This window comes from Pygocentrus nattereri, chromosome 2 (genome assembly GCF_015220715.1).
Source record: "Pygocentrus nattereri isolate fPygNat1 chromosome 2, fPygNat1.pri, whole genome shotgun sequence".
Classification (NCBI taxonomy): Eukaryota; Metazoa; Chordata; class Actinopteri; order Characiformes; family Serrasalmidae; genus Pygocentrus; species Pygocentrus nattereri.
The window spans coordinates 13,552,466-13,568,457 of record NC_051212.1 but is presented as its reverse complement, the minus strand read 5'-3'; the positions used below and the strand labels follow the sequence as shown (position 1 = coordinate 13,568,457).

Below are 15,992 nucleotides of genomic sequence, written 5' to 3'. Positions count from 1 at the left end.
TAAAATCATTTACCAAATATTTAGCAGGACAGCAAACATGTATGTATAAGGTTGAACTTGGCTCCTTATTTTCGCAGCATCTTATTCGCAGGGCTGAACTTGGCTCCTTATTCGCAGTGTCTTATTTGCGGGCTGGCTCAGGCTTGGCTGTCCTCCCACGCACATGGGAGGGGGTTTTGATTATCAGACTTTGTCAGACTAAACTCCTGGAGCTCTGCTAATATACTATCCCCACCCACTCGTCTAAGCGCCCAATAAGTATGTTATGGTCAACTGTGCCGAAAGCAGAACATAGGTCCAGTACCATAAGGATGGCACAATTTCCTGACTCAGCAATAAGCAAGAGGTCATTTGTCACTTTAAGGAGGGCAGATTCCGTGCTGTGTATAGCCTTAAAACGTGACTGAAAAATCTCAAAAATGTGGTTATTACTTAAAAACGGCAAAAGCTGATGATACACCACCTTTTCTAGTAATTTAGCTAAAAACAGCAATTTAGAAATCGGTCGATAGTTACTGACCATTGTGACATCAAGGTTCTGCTTTTTAAGCAGAGGAGTACCTACAGCTTGTTTGAACAAGGCAGGAACCGTACCAGTAGTTAAAGAGGTATTGATGATGTTCTGGATAGATGGTCCCAAAACACCCAATGACTCCTTAACCAACTGAGGTGGCATGATATCAAGAGGGGTAGTTGCAGGCTTAGTGTTCATCACTAAGTCTGTAAGTTCCATCATTGAAACAGTATCAAATTCTCTAAAAACACAGAGATGTCTGCATGTCTGAGGAAGAGGAACATCTGGTCCCAAAAATGTAATATGAGATCGAATATTCTCAGTCTTCCCAATAAAAAAGTTTAAAAAGTCTTCACATAAGCCAGGGGACGGATTTAGCCCAAATCCAGGTACAGGTTTAAGTAAAGTGTTAATTGTCCTAAACAAAATATTAGGTCTGTTACAATTTTTAGCAATAATACTGGAAACATAAGCTTCCCTTGCAGATTTCAAAGCTAGCTGATAGTCAACTAAGCAACTTTTGAATATGTCAAAGTTTATTTGTAATCTATGTTTTTTCCATTTCCTCTCTGCTTTCCTACAAGCCTGCCTAATTTCCTGAGTGGCCGCATTTAACCAGGGTTGCATTCTAGGTTTTACACATTTAAATCTCATGGGGGCCACAATATCCAGAGCATTTAAACAATCCTGATCAAATGCAGAAACTAGATTGTCAAAACTAGGGTGGGCCAACTCATGAGTGGGCAGCATTAAAGTGTCTAAGAAGGCTCTTGAGAAATCACTAGCTGTGGAAGAGCTGACATATCTAGTCAACCGACCTGGAACAGAAACTGGGAAGTGCCCAGTAAAAGTAGATCTAAACACTACTGGCTTGTGATCAGAGAAATTGGCATCTTCAAGCTCTAGCTGGTCAACATCAAACCCAGTCGAAAACACCAGATCAAGTGTATGGCCTTGTACATGGATAGGCTCATGAATGTGTTGAGTAAAATGAAAAGCATGCAAAAGTTGAATAAAATCATATAACAAATATTTAGCAGGACAGCAAACATGCATATTAAAATCTCCCAAGGGTAAAATTCTGTCAGACATAGGAACAATCAAGGCATGAAATTCAGAAAATTCAGTAATAAAATCACTGTGTGGTTTAGGAGGTCTATATACTAGCGCACAAAGTAAAGGAAAAATAGAGTGAGCCTTAAAGACCAACACTTCAAAACTTTTAAACTTCTCAACATTAATCTTTTGACATCTGTGACGCTGTTTAAAAACCACCGCAACTCCTCCCCCTCTACCCGTATTCCGGAGTACACTGAAGAAACCGCAGTCTATTGGAGAAAGTTCCAGGAAGGAGGCGGAGTCACAAGCAGCAGTAACCCATGTCTCAGTTAAAAACAACAGGTCCAGGCCATGAGAACAGAAGAAATCATTTAAAATAAATGTCTTATTATGAACAGAGCGAGCGTTGACCAATGCCATATAAATGGACACAGACTGAGACTGCAGTAACGATGTGTGCTCCAGCGTTCTGAGATTACGAGGGTTCATTCCTCTTTCCTCTGAGAGCACGGACTCTCAGAAGAGGTTGAAGGTGTGCAGTGGGCTGCTCCAAAAACACAGCTACTCTGATGAGGCTGAAGTTAGTTACTTATTCGCAGCTCCCGATTCGTTTGGCTCCTTATTCGCAGCATCTTATCTGTAGGGCTGAACTTGTTCCAAGCGTCTTATCCGCAGGCTGAACTTGGCTCCTTATTCCCAGCGTCTTATTTGCAGGACTGAACTTGGCAATGAGGCACAGACCTCCCTTTCCCCAGCCACTTCCACTAGCTCCCTGGGGGGATTCCGATGCGCTCCCAGGCCAGCTGGGTGATATAGTCACACCAGCGTGTCCTGGGTCGTCCCCGGGGTCTCCTACTGGGTGGACTTGCCTGTGACACCTCCCAAGGGAAGCGTCCAGGAGGCATCCTAACAAGATGCCCGAACCACCTCAGCTGGCTCCTCTCGACGTGGAGAAGCAGCGGCTCTACTCCGAGTCCCTGATCAAACTTCTCACCCTATCTCTAAGGGAGAGTCCAGACACCCTGCAGAGGAAACTCATTTCGGCCACTTGTGGTTCTTTCGGTCATTACCCAAAGCTCATGACCATAGGTGAGGGTGGGAACGTAGATCGACCGGTAAATCGAGAGCCTTGCCTTATGGCTCAGCTCTTTCTTTACCACAACAGACCGGTAAAGAGCCCGCATCACTGCTGACCCAGCACCAATCCGCCTCTCAATCTCCCGCTCCCTTGTACCATCACTCATGAACAAGACCCCGAGATACTTAAACTCCTCCACTTGAGGCAAGAGCTCATCCCCGACCCAGAGAGGGCTCTCCACCCTTTCCCACCTGAGAACCATGGCCTCGGATTTGGAGGTACTGATCCTCATCCCAGCCGCTTCACACTCGGCTGCAAACCGATCCAGCGAAAGCTGGAGTTCATGACCTGATGTCCCCAATAGGACCACATCATCTGCAAACAGCAGCGATGTGACCTTCAGGTCACCAAACTGGACACCCTCCATCCCCTGACTGCGCCTTGAAATTCTATCCATAAAAATTATGAATAGAATCGGTGACAAAGGGCAGCCCTGACGGGGTCCAACTCTCACTGGGAATAAGTCTGACTTACTGCCCGCCATGCGAACCAAACTCCTGCTTTGTTTGTACAGGGCCTGAATGGCTCGTAGCAAAGAGCCATGTACCCTGTACTCCAGAAGCACCGTCCACAGAATACCCCGGGGAATACAGTCGATTGCCTTCTCCAGATCCACAAAGCACATGTGGACTGGTTGGGCAAACTCCCATGAACTTTACCTTGGAGATGGTAAAGAGTTTGTCCAGTGTTCCACGACCAGGGCGGATCGCTTGGCCTGTCGATACCTGCCAGCTGCCTCTGGTGTCCTACAGGCCAACCATGCCCGGTAGGACTCCTTCTTCAGCTTGACGGCCTCACCTAGGGTGTCCACCACCTGGTTCGAGGATTACCATCCCGACAGGCACCAACTACCTTGCGACCACAGCTACAGTCAGCCGCTTCAACAATGGAGGAGCGGAACATGGCCCATTCTCAGTCAATGTCCCTCACCTCCCCCGATATCTGGTCAAAGTTCTGACGGAGGTGTGAGTTGAAGATTAATCTGACAGATTGTTCTGCCAGACGTTCTGAGCAAACCCTCACTATACGTTTGGATTTGCCTGGTCTGACCGGCATCTTCCCCCACCACCTGGTCCAACTCACCACCTGGTGGTGATCAGTTGAAAGCTCAGCTCCTCTCTTTACCCGAGTGTCCAATACACATGGCCGCAAATCCGATGACACGACTACAAAGTCAATCATTGAACTGCGGCCTAGGGTGTCCTGGTGCCATGTGCACTTATGGACATCCTTGTGTTCAAACATGGTGTTCGTTATGGACAAACTGTGGTTTGCACAGAAATCCAAAGACTGAACACCGCTTGGGTTCAGATCAGAGAGGCCATTCCTCCCAATCACACCCCTCCAGGTCTTACTGTCGTTGCCCACGTGAGCATTGAAGTCCCCCAGTAGGACAATCGAGTCTCCAGGAGGAGCACTTTCAAACACCCTTCCCAAGGACTCTAGAAGGCTGGGTACTCTGAACTGCTGTTCAGTGCATAAGCACAGACAACAGTCAGGACCCGTTCCCCAACCCGAAGGCATAGGGAAGCTACCCTCTCGTCCACCGGGGAAAACACCAACATACAGGTGTCGAGTCGAGGGGCTATGAGAAAGCCCACACCTGCCCGCCGCCTCTCACCATGGGCAACTCCAGAAAAGAATAAAGTCCAGCCCCTCTCAAGGAGATTGGACCCAGAGCCCAAGCTGTGTGTTGAGGTGAGCCCGACTATATCTAGCCGGTATCTCTCAACCTCGCGCACCAACACAGGCTCCTTCCCCGTCAGTGAGGTAACGTTCCAAGTTCCAAAAGCCAGTTTCAGCAACCGAGGATCAGAACGGCAAGGCCCACGCCTTCGGACACTGCCCGATCCACAACGCACCGAACCCCTACTACTGCCCCTCCCATCTGTGGTGGGTCGATGGGAGGTGGTACTCATGTAGCTGAATGATGTTTATATTATATTATATTTTATTATATGTTTTTATGTTATTGAGAGGTTATGACATTTTCAGGTTGATCATATGCATTCATACCAGTATTCTTTTTCATAGCAGTTCCCAAAACATCATGTAAGTCAACATTCTGCCATTCTGGTGACTGTTTTAAACTTTACGTTGCTTTACTATTTTACTAGGTATGCACAACGATTTGTGCACAATGCTGGGATACAGTGTGACAATATCTGCATTTGTAGCCCTAAATCAATAAATGTTATATTTATTTGTGATGTTGATCATGGTGGATTTACTTAATTTCCATTTTATTAATGTTCATGTATCAGCATAAGAATTTAAAGCTCTTCATTGTGTTTACATTTAAGGGTACATGAAAGACTTGAGCAATCAGAATCACCTCTAATTTATGTCCCTTGTGCTGAGTTCACAAATGGCAAATAAGCAAAAACAGTATGGTTTATGTTGTATAGAAAACATTGCCTAAAACTTTTAATTTGAAATTAACTTTTTATAAATGTGTAAATTAAATTCACATTATCGTCATATACTCTTTGCTTCTTGTTTTGAACACAGTTTATGATCTGTGAACATAATTCCAAAATACATTAATTTTCATAAGTCTCAACCATTAGTAAATCTGTGTAGTTCTACAGCCCAAACTGAACACTGAACTGAAAACATTGAAAACACTTGATACATGTAATGAAACTGATATACTGAAAAAAAAAACATGAGAATAAACAGGATATCAATTTGCTATTCCTATGTTTAACGAAAAATGTGTTATTGTACCAATTGTATGTAATCATAATCACAGTTTTCATCTCAGCTGAGATTGTACTCAGGTATTGACATCTATAAATAGTAGTCACATTTGGAGTTCTGTTTTGTTATATTTTTCTGATGTACTTTTTAAAAAAATAATATGATGTAAGTTTAAAAAAAAATTGAAAATCTATACACATGCATTATCGACTAATAAGTAATAGTATTAAGCAACAGTAATGAACTAATTGGAATATAAAAGCAAGTACAGTAAACACGCTAGCACTACTATAGATGTTTTGCATTGTTTTGTTACCTGAAGAGTATTGTGATCATAGCATAACTGTTGTGCTAGCTAAGCCATGTGTTTCTGCAGAAGACTTTTGAAAATGTGAACTTGGTACTGAATAATGCTTGTTAGCGAATGTGAAAAAGTATAATTTTCTATTTATACCTGTTTCATACTGATTTGAAGTTGATATTGATTTAGGCTCCTTAAAGAGTCACTTCAAATGCTTAGATTTATTTTTATTGCTGTAACTGATTGTTTTATCAGTTATGCCATTACTATTTATTGATTGAACAACATTTTTACTTTACATTTACTTCAATAACTTTTTTTGTTGTTGTTTATTGGTTGTTGCTCACTGGATTATTTATTTATTTATTGTTAGTTTTTGAATGTCTTGTTTCTTTTCTATTTATTTCATTTCATGCACATTTACTAATTGTGACATATTGCCAGGTACATCTGAGATTGAAGAAGAAAAACTGTCCAAATTAATCACATTAAATTTCGATTTGGATTAGTTTTCAATCTAATTCACGAACTCAACCCTTATTTTTTTCAGTCTCATTCTTCAAACTTGCAATAAAAAAACACTGGAAATGAATTGAAGGAACATCGTATATTTACACAATTAAAGTTTTTATTTCTTTATAGTCATAATCTTCATGTTCACAGTGGTAAGATAAACACAGCACACATTCCTAATTCCTTCAGTAGTATCTCTCCATCCTTAGTCTCTTCCAATCTGTTAAAATGGGAAACTGCACAGCATATTGCGTTTGTGAACAGTCCCTTTTTTCTGCCGTCATAAGACGCTGGGAATAAGGAGCCAAGTTCAACCTGCGAATAAGACGCTGGGAATAAGGAGCCAAATTCAGCCTGCAGATAAGACGCTGGGAATAAGGAACCAAGTTCAGCCTGCAAATAAGACGCTGGGAATAAGGAGCCAAGTTCAGCCTGCAAATAAGACGCTGCGAATAAGGAGCCAAGTTCAGCCTGCGGATAAGACGCTGGAAATAAGGAGACAAGTTCAGCCCTGCGAATAAGACGCTGGGAATAAGGAGCCAAGTTCAACCTGCGAAGAAGACGCTGCGAATAAGGAGCCAAGTTCAGCCTGCGAATAAGACGCTGCGAATAAGGAGCCAAATTCAACCTGCAGATAAGACGCTGCGAATAAGGAGCCAAGTTCAGCCTGCAGATAAGACGCTGCGAATAAGGAGCCAAGTTCAGCCCGCGGATAAGACGCTGGGAATAAGGAACCAAGTTCAGCCTGCAAATAAGACGCTGCAAATAAGGAGCCAAGTTCAGCCTGCGGATAAGACGCTGGGAATAAGGAGCCAAGTTCAGCCCTGCAGATAAGACGCTGGGAATGAGGAACCAAGTTCAGCCTGCAAATAAGACGCTGCGAATAAGGAGCCAAGTTAAGCCCGCGGATAAGACGCTGGAAATAAGGCGACAAGTTCAGCACTGCGAATAAGACGCTGGGAATAAGGAGCCAAGTTCAGCCTGCAGATAAGACGCTGCGAATAAGGAGCAAAGTTCAGCCTGCGGATAAGACGCTGCGAATAAGGAGCCAAGTTAAGCCTGCAGATAAGACGCTGCGAATAAGGAGCCAAGTTCAGCCCGTGGATAAGACGCTGGGAATAAGGAACCAAGTTCAGCCTGCAAATAAGACGCTGCGAATAAGGAGCCAAGTTCAGCCTGCGGATAAGACGCTGGGAATAAGGAGCCAAGTTCAGCCTGCGAATAAGACGCTGCGAATATGGAGCCAAGTTCAGTCTGCGGATAAGACGCTGGAAATAAGGAGACAAGTTCAGCCCTGCGAATAAGACGCTGGGAATAAGGAGCCAAGTTCAGCCTGCGAATAAGACGCTGCGAATAAGGAGCCAAGTTCAGCCTGCGAATAAGACGCTGCGAATAAGGAGCCAAGTTCAGCCTGCAGATAAGACGCTGCGAATAAGGAGCCAAGTTCAGCCTGCAGATAAGACGCTGCGAATAAGGAGCCAAGTTCAGCCCGCGGATAAGACGCTGGGAATAAGGAACCAAGTTCAGCCTGCAAATAAGATGCTGCGAATAAGGAGCCAAGTTCAGCCCTGCAGATAAGACGCTGGGAATAAGGAGCCAAGTTCAGCCTGCAAATAAGACGCTGTGAATAAGGAGCCAAGTTCAGCCTGCGGATAAGACTCTGGGAATAAGGAGCCAAGTTCAGCCTGCAGATAAGACGCTGCGAATAAGGAGCCAAGTTCAGCCTGCGGATAAGACGCTGGGAATAAGGAGCCAAGTTCAGCCCTGCAGATAAGACGCTGGGAATAATGAACCAAGTTCAGCCTGCAAATAAGACGCTGCGAATAAGGAGCCAAGTTCAGCCTGCGGATAAGACTCTGGGAATAAGGAGCCAAGTTCAGCCTGCGAATAAGACGTTGCAAATAAGGAGCCAAGGTCAGCCTGCGGATAAGACGCTGGGAATAAGGAGCCAAGTTCAGCCCTGCGGATAAGACGCTGGGAATAAGGAGCCAAGTTCAGCCTGCGAATAAGACGCTGGGAATAAGGAGCCAAGTTGAGCCCTGCGGATAAGACGCTGCGAATAAGGAGCCAAGTTCAGCCCGCGGAAAAGACGCTGGGAATAAGGAACCAAGTTCAGCCTGCAAATAAGACGCTGGGAATAAGGAGCCAAGTTCTGCCCTGCAGATAAGACGCTGGGAATAAGGAGCCAAGTTCAGCCCTGCGGATAAGACGCTGGGAATAAGGAGCCAAGTTCAGCCTGCGGATAAGACGCTGGGAATAAGGAGCCAAGTTCAGCCTGCGGATAAGACTCTGGGAATAAGGAGCCAAGTTCAGCCTGCGGATAAGACACTGGAAATAAGGAGACAAGTTCAGCCCTGCGAATAAGACGCTGGGAATAAGGAGCCAAGTTCAACCTGCGAATAAGACGCTGCGAATGAGGAGCCAAGTTCAGCCTGCGAATAAGACGCTGCGAATAAGGAGCCAAATTCAACCTGCAGATGAGACGCTGCGAATAAGGAGCCAAGTTCAGCCTGCAGATAAGACGCTGCGAATAAGGAGCCAAGTTCAGCCCGCGGATAAGACGCTGGGAATAAGGAACCAAGTTCAGCCTGCGGATAAGACGCTGGGAATAAGGAGCCAAGTTCAGCCTGCGGATAAGACGCTGGGAATAAGGAGCCAAGTTCAGCCCTGCAGATAAGACGCTGGGAATGAGGAACCAAGTTCAGCCTGCAAATAAGACGCTGCGAATAAGGAGCCAAGTTAAGCCCGCGGATAAGACGCTGGAAATAAGGCGACAAGTTCAGCCCTGCGAATACGACGCTGGGAATAAGGAGCCAAGTTCAGCCTGCAGATAAGACACTGCGAATAAGGAGCAAAGTTCAGCCTGCGGATAAGACGCTGCGAATAAGGAGCCAAGTTAAGCCTGCAGATAAGACGCTGCGAATAAGGAGCCAAGTTCAGCCCGTGGATAAGACGCTGGGAATAAGGAACCAAGTTCAGCCTGCAAATAAGACGCTGCGAATAAGGAACCAAGTTCAGCCTGCGGATAAGACGCTGGGAATAAGGAGCCAAGTTCAGCCTGCGAATAAGACGCTGCGAATAAGGAGCCAAGTTCAGCCTGCGGATAAGACGCTGGAAATAAGGAGACAAGTTCAGCCCTGCGAATAAGACGCTGGGAATAAGGAGCCAAGTTCAGCCTGCGAATAAGACGCTGTGAATAAGGAGCCAAGTTCAGCCTGCGAATAAGACGCTGCGAATAAGGAGCCAAGTTCAGCCTGCAGATAAGACGCTGCGAATAAGGAGCCAAGTTCAGCCTGCAGATAAGACGCTGCGAATAAGGAGCCAAGTTCAGCCTGCGGATAAGACGCTGGGAATAAGGAGCCAAGTTCAGCCCTGCAGATAAGACGCTGGGAATGAGGAACCAAGTTCAGCCTGCAAATAAGACGCTGCGAATAAGGAGCCAAGTTAAGCCCGCGGATAAGACGCTGGAAATAAGGCGACAAGTTCAGCCCTGCGAATAAGACGCTGGGAATAAGGAGCCAAGTTCAGCCTGCAGATAAGACACTGCGAATAAGGAGCAAAGTTCAGCCTGCGGATAAGACGCTGCGAATAAGGAGCCAAGTTAAGCCTGCAGATAAGACGCTGCGAATAAGGAGCCAAGTTCAGCCCGTGGATAAGACGCTGGGAATAAGGAACCAAGTTCAGCCTGCAAATAAGACGCTGCGAATAAGGAGCCAAGTTCAGCCTGCGGATAAGACGCTGGGAATAAGGAGCCAAGTTCAGCCTGCGAATAAGACGCTGCGAATAAGGAGCCAAGTTCAGCCTGCGGATAAGACGCTGGAAATAAGGAGACAAGTTCAGCCCTGCGAATAAGACGCTGGGAATAAGGAGCCAAGTTCAGCCTGCGAATAAGACGCTGCGAATAAGGAGCCAAGTTCAGCCTGCGAATAAGACGCTGCGAATAAGGAGCCAAGTTCAGCCTGCAGATAAGACGCTGCGAATAAGGAGCCAAGTTCAGCCTGCAGATAAGACGCTGCGAATAAGGAGCTAAGTTCAGCCCGCGGATAAGACGCTGGGAATAAGGAACCAAGTTCAGCCTGCAAATAAGACGCTGCGAATAAGGAGCCAAGTTCAGCCTGCGGATAAGACTCTGGGAATAAGGAGCCAAGTTCAGCCTGCAGATAAGACGCTGCGAATAAGGAGCCAAGTTCAGCCTGCGGATAAGACGCTGGGAATAAGGAGCCAAGTTCAGCCCTGCAGATAAGACGCTGGGAATAAGGAACCAAGTTCAGCCTGCAAATAAGACGCTGCGAATAAGGAGCCAAGTTCAGCCTGCGGATAAGACTCTGGGAATAAGGAACCAAGTTCAGCCTGCAAATAAGACGCTGCGAATAAGGAGCCAAGTTCAGCCCTGCAGATAAGACGCTGGGAATAAGGAACCAAGTTCAGCCTGCAAATAAGACGCTGCGAATAAGGAGCCAAGTTCAGCCTGCGGATAAGACTCTGGGAATAAGGAGCCAAGTTCAGCCTGCGAATAAGACGTTGCAAATAAGGAGCCAAGGTCAGCCTGCGGATAAGACGCTGGGAATAAGGAGCCAAGTTCAGCCCTGCGGATAAGACGCTGGGAATAAGGAGCCAAGTTCAGCCTGCGAATAAGACGCTGGGAATAAGGAGCCAAGTTCAGCCTGCAGATAAGACACTGCGAATAAGGAGCAAAGTTCAGCCTGCGGATAAGACGCTGCGAATAAGGAGCCAAGTTAAGCCTGCAGATAAGACGCTGCGAATAAGGAGCCAAGTTCAGCCCGTGGATAAGACGCTGGGAATAAGGAACCAAGTTCAGCCTGCAAATAAGACGCTGCGAATAAGGAGCCAAGTTCAGCCTGCGGATAAGACGCTGGGAATAAGGAGCCAAGTTCAGCCTGCGAATAAGACGCTGCGAATAAGGAGCCAAGTTCAGCCTGCGAATAAGACGCTGGAAATAAGGAGACAAGTTCAGCCCTGCGAATAAGACGCTGGGAATAAGGAGCCAAGTTCAGCCTGCGAATAAGACGCTGCGAATAAGGAGCCAAGTTCAGCCTGCGAATAAGACGCTGCGAATAAGGAGCCAAGTTCAGCCTGCAGATAAGACGCTGGGAATAAGGAGCCAAGTTCAGCCCTGCAGATAAGACGCTAGGAATAAGTAGCCAAGTTCAGCCCTGCGGACAAGACGCTGGGAATAAGGAGCCAAGTTCAGCCTGCAGCCAAACGAATCAGGTACGAATGTTGTGTAGCGTTTGACGATCATAAACAAGCGATATTGGAGCACCAAGAGTGCAATCACACAGCAGTGACACACACAAAACAACAAAACACAAAGTAGGTAGAGAGCGAGAGAGACACAAACACTGGCGCCATCTTTTCCTGTGCTTATCCTTTTTAACATTATTTACTTTCATGTGACATTATTTACTCTCATTTAACATTATTTACTCTCATTTAACATTATTTACTCTCATGTGACATTATTTACTCTCATGTAGCATTATTTACTCTCATTTAACATTATTTACTCTCATTTAACATTATTTACTCTCAAGTAACATTATTTACTCTCATGTAACATTATTTACTCTCATTTAACATTATTTACTCTCATGTGACATTATTTACTCTCATGTAACATTATTTACTCTCATGTGACATTATTTACTCTCAAGTAACATTATTTACTCTCATGTAGCATTATTTACTCTCATGTGACATTATTTACTCTCATTTAACATTATTTACTCTCATCTGACATTATTTAATCTCATGTAGCATTATTTACTCTCATCTGACATTATTTACTCTCAAGTAACATTATTTACTCTCATCTGACATTATTTACTCTCATGTAGCGTTATTTACTCTCAAGTAACATTATTTACTCTCATCTGACATTATTTACTCTCATGTAGCATTATTTACTCTCATGTAGCATTATTTACTCTCATGTAACATTATTTACTCTCATGTAGCATTATTTACTCTCATGTAACATTATTTACTCTCATGTAACATTATTTACTCTCATGTAGCATTATTTACTCTCATGTGACATTATTTACTCTCATGTAACATTATTTACTCTCATGTAGCATTATTTCCTCTCATGTGACATTATTTACTCTCAAGTAGCATTATTTACTCTCATGTAACATTATTTACTCTCATGTGACATTATTTACTCTCATGTAACATTATTTACTCTCATGTAGCATTATTTACTCTCATGTGACATTATTTACTCTCAAGTAGCATTATTTACTCTCATGTGACATTATTTACTCTCATGTAGCATTATTTACTCTCATGTGACATTATTTACTCTCATGTAACATTATTTACTCTCATGTAGCATTATTTACTCTCATGTGACATTATTTACTCTCAAGTAGCATTATTTACTCTCATGTAACATTATTTACTCTCATATAACATTATTTACTCTCATGTAACATTATTTACTCTCATGTAACATTATTTACTCTCATATAACATTATTTACTCTCATGTAACATTATTTACTCTCATGTAACATTATTTACTCTCATGTAACATTATTTACTCTCATGTGACATTATTTACTCTCATGTAGCATTATTTACTCTCATGTGACATTATTTACTCCTAGGTAATAGTACATTGAATATGCTTATCGGGATCAGCATATTAGAGTAGGCCCACTTCGCTCAAGTGTGTACGTGCGTAACTACACACAGGGTCCTCATGTAACCTTTTGCTCTATAACATTTTGTTCTAAAAGTTTCTAAAAATTATGTTCAGCGTCTGAACAGGAAACAGACTGGAGGGACGTGAGAGAGACAACCACACCGAAACCACAGCATGCAGATGTCTAAATTAAAAAAGGCTAGTCAGTGACACAGGAAGGTGACAACGAAGGCAAAGTTAGAAAGATAACACCTCCATGAGGGGGGGAGAGAGCGTTAGGAGCAAGACTGTTGTGGCTCAGGCTTGGCTGTCCTCCCACGCACATGGGAGGGGGTTTTATCAGACTTTGTCAGACTAAACTCCCGGAGCTCCGTAATACAACTGCTGGAACTTCAACGTTACTGCATGTAGTCTGTTTTCTTGATGCTTGTGACCAGATCCTACGAACACGCAAGTGCTGTCAAGTCAGGGATAGTAGAGCGCACTCAACAGCAGCCAGAGTATATGAGTGCAAAGTCAATCTTATTTCCAAGAGGGAGATATGAAAACATCTAGCACAGCCATGTCCTGCTACAGAATCCCAGCTAAAACGTTCACATGACCAGTACACATTAAAGTGTGTAATTAAGCATACTTTTATGATGGCTTAACTAAATACAGACAGGCCAAACATGCACAAAGCATCATGGATCCAAAGCTTGCTGTGACACCACGCTATAAAATAAAAGCTTAACAGACGCAGATGCAGAGCTTAAGTGAATATACCAGATAAATTTAAGGTGTCAGCAACAGAGGTGTCCAGGTGTAGTGTTAAGTGCTGTAGTTTTCCTTGCTGTTGTGCTAGCTATCATTGAGCCTTAACATTAATTACATAAAAAGATGGAAAATAATACACAGAGTAGTGATGCAACTTGTATTTTCAAAAGGAAAGAAATGCAAGTGATCTGTATGTTAATATATCTTGAACTGTAATTTGATTTATGTATTATTTATGTACTAAAATCTTTTTAAACAATTTTAGCAGTGTAATTGTTAACCTGAAGAATGCTTGTACAGTGCTTTCTCTCACATCTACTTCATGTGGTAACAAGCAATTGAACAAATTTTATTCAGCTCAAAAAAATACTTTGAATGAATCATTCAGGTTGAATAAAACGAGTTAATTTAATTGACATTTTTGAGTAGATCTGATGAGCAGCGTATGTACAGTGTATATGTCTCCACAGACCTTATACATATATATATATATATATATATATATATATATACATATATTTACCAGCTACTTTCACACACTTACTATATTGTAGCATCGGCCCAAAGGGGGACGGTGCTACTTCCCATGAGCCCCTGCGGCTCCGGTATTGGTTCCTGTTATGTGTAATGTTGGCGCATGTATTTATTAGTTATGTGTTTGGTTATGTGTGTTATGTAGCTTGAGTCCTCCCTTACCGGTTTATGTAGTTGTACTGTATAAGTTGTCACCTGCCGTGTGCGTGTGTTGTATTGTTGTTGATGTCATTCCCTCGTGTGCTGGGTGGGAGACAGGTCCATTTACCCATTTGGGTGATTACGTTGCTAAGGCATTGAATTAAAAGAGCCTTTTTCTGTCAAAATGGATTGGTTCACTGTCTCTCCCTCCTCCACCACGCCACAATTGGTGTCGGAAGTGGTCCTACGAGACAAAATGAGACGCATCTCCGAGAAACTCGAGCGGCTGATGAGAGAGACGGAGAAACCGAGCGGTGCGACAAGGAAGAGGCAACAACTGGACGGCCCGAGTGACAGCGACCTACAGCGCTCAGCACGGCGGGCGACAGCGGCGGTGAACCCGCCCACTCCTCACGCGTGGGCAACGGGGACGGCGACTAGCACGGCGGCTAGCATGACGCGACGGCTTAGCCTTCCTTGCTACAATGGCGACGCCGACTGGGCGGCTTTCGAGGCCCAACTGGAGGTCGTGGCGAGCTGCGAGGGGTGGTCTGACGCGGAGACGGCGGCACAGCTCTGCTTGGCGCTTCAGGGGCCGGCACTCAGGGTCCTGGTGGAATTACCTGCTGAGTGTCGGCGCGAGCTCGCGCCGCTGAAAAGAGCACTGATGACGCGTTTCGGGAGACAGCCTGATGAGTCGGCGGCGAAACTGCTACTTGCCAACCGGAGACGGAACCGGGGCGAGCGGATAGGCGTCTTGGCCTCTGAAGTGGCACTGCTGGTGCGGCAGGTCTACCCGTCCTTCCCCCGGGAGGCCCAGCAACAGCTCTCCCTCGATCACTTTGTACGCGCGCTGGAGCCAGGTGAACTGCGGATGCACGTCCGGCTGGCGAACCCAATCACCATCAACGCTGCAGTGGACGAGGCGACCAGAGCTCAGACGATACTCTCCGGAAAAGGCGACGGATGGGACGTGATGGTGCGACCTCGGGTCGGACCTCCTGACAAGAAGCTAACCTGCTGGAGATGTGGCGAGATCGGTCACAAAGCAAACACGTGTAAGTCGTCGGGAAACGAGACGGGAGCCGCCCGGTGAGGGGCAGGGCTGTCTGAAGGGCAGGGCCAGTTGCTGTGGGCGCTACTCGACCGGTTTAGAGGGGTTTTTGCGGTCTGCGAGCGTGAGTGCTCGATGACGGGACTCGTGGTTCATGCGATTGACACGGGAGACGCGTTACCTGTTCGGCTGAGGCCGCACCATCTTCCGCTCACCAAGCGCTTGGCAGCGGAGCAACAGATTAACGAGATGGCCGCCGCGGGGGTAATAGAGCCGTCGAGCAGCTCGTGGTCCGCGCCGGTTGTGCTGGCCAAGAAAAAGGATGGCAGCTGGCGGTTTTGCGTTGACTACCGTCGGTTGAACGCGGTAACGATGGTTGATTCGTATCGGTTCAGACTGGTTCAGTTCGTTAGATCTCCGCAGCGGGTACTGGCAGGTTCCCTTGGCGGATACTGCGAAAGAGAAGACGGCCTTCTCCATTGGCACGGGCCTGTGGCAGTTTACTGTCTTGCCTTTCGGGCTCTGCAATGCACCGGCGACCTTTGAGCGCCTCATGGAGTGTGTTTTAGCGGGGGTCGCTAGGGAAAAGTGCGTTGTTTATTTGGAC

General features: G+C 45.4%; 1 protein-coding gene across 5 annotated transcripts in view; it reads left to right on the top strand.

The window, feature by feature from the left end:
• LOC108436866 (GTPase IMAP family member 9-like) overlaps positions 1 to 15,992 on the top strand; it is a 40,541-nt gene that overhangs the window by 15,194 nt on the left and 9,355 nt on the right. For 2 of the 5 annotated variants that reach the window (XM_037543507.1, XM_037543508.1), the window contains exon 1: positions 6,059 to 11,460. The exons of the other annotated variants lie outside the window; for them this stretch is intronic. The gene's annotated coding sequence lies outside the window, so the exon portion shown is untranslated. Of the gene's footprint in view, positions 1 to 6,058; positions 11,461 to 15,992 lie in introns of those variants that run through there. 5 annotated transcript variants of the gene reach the window in all.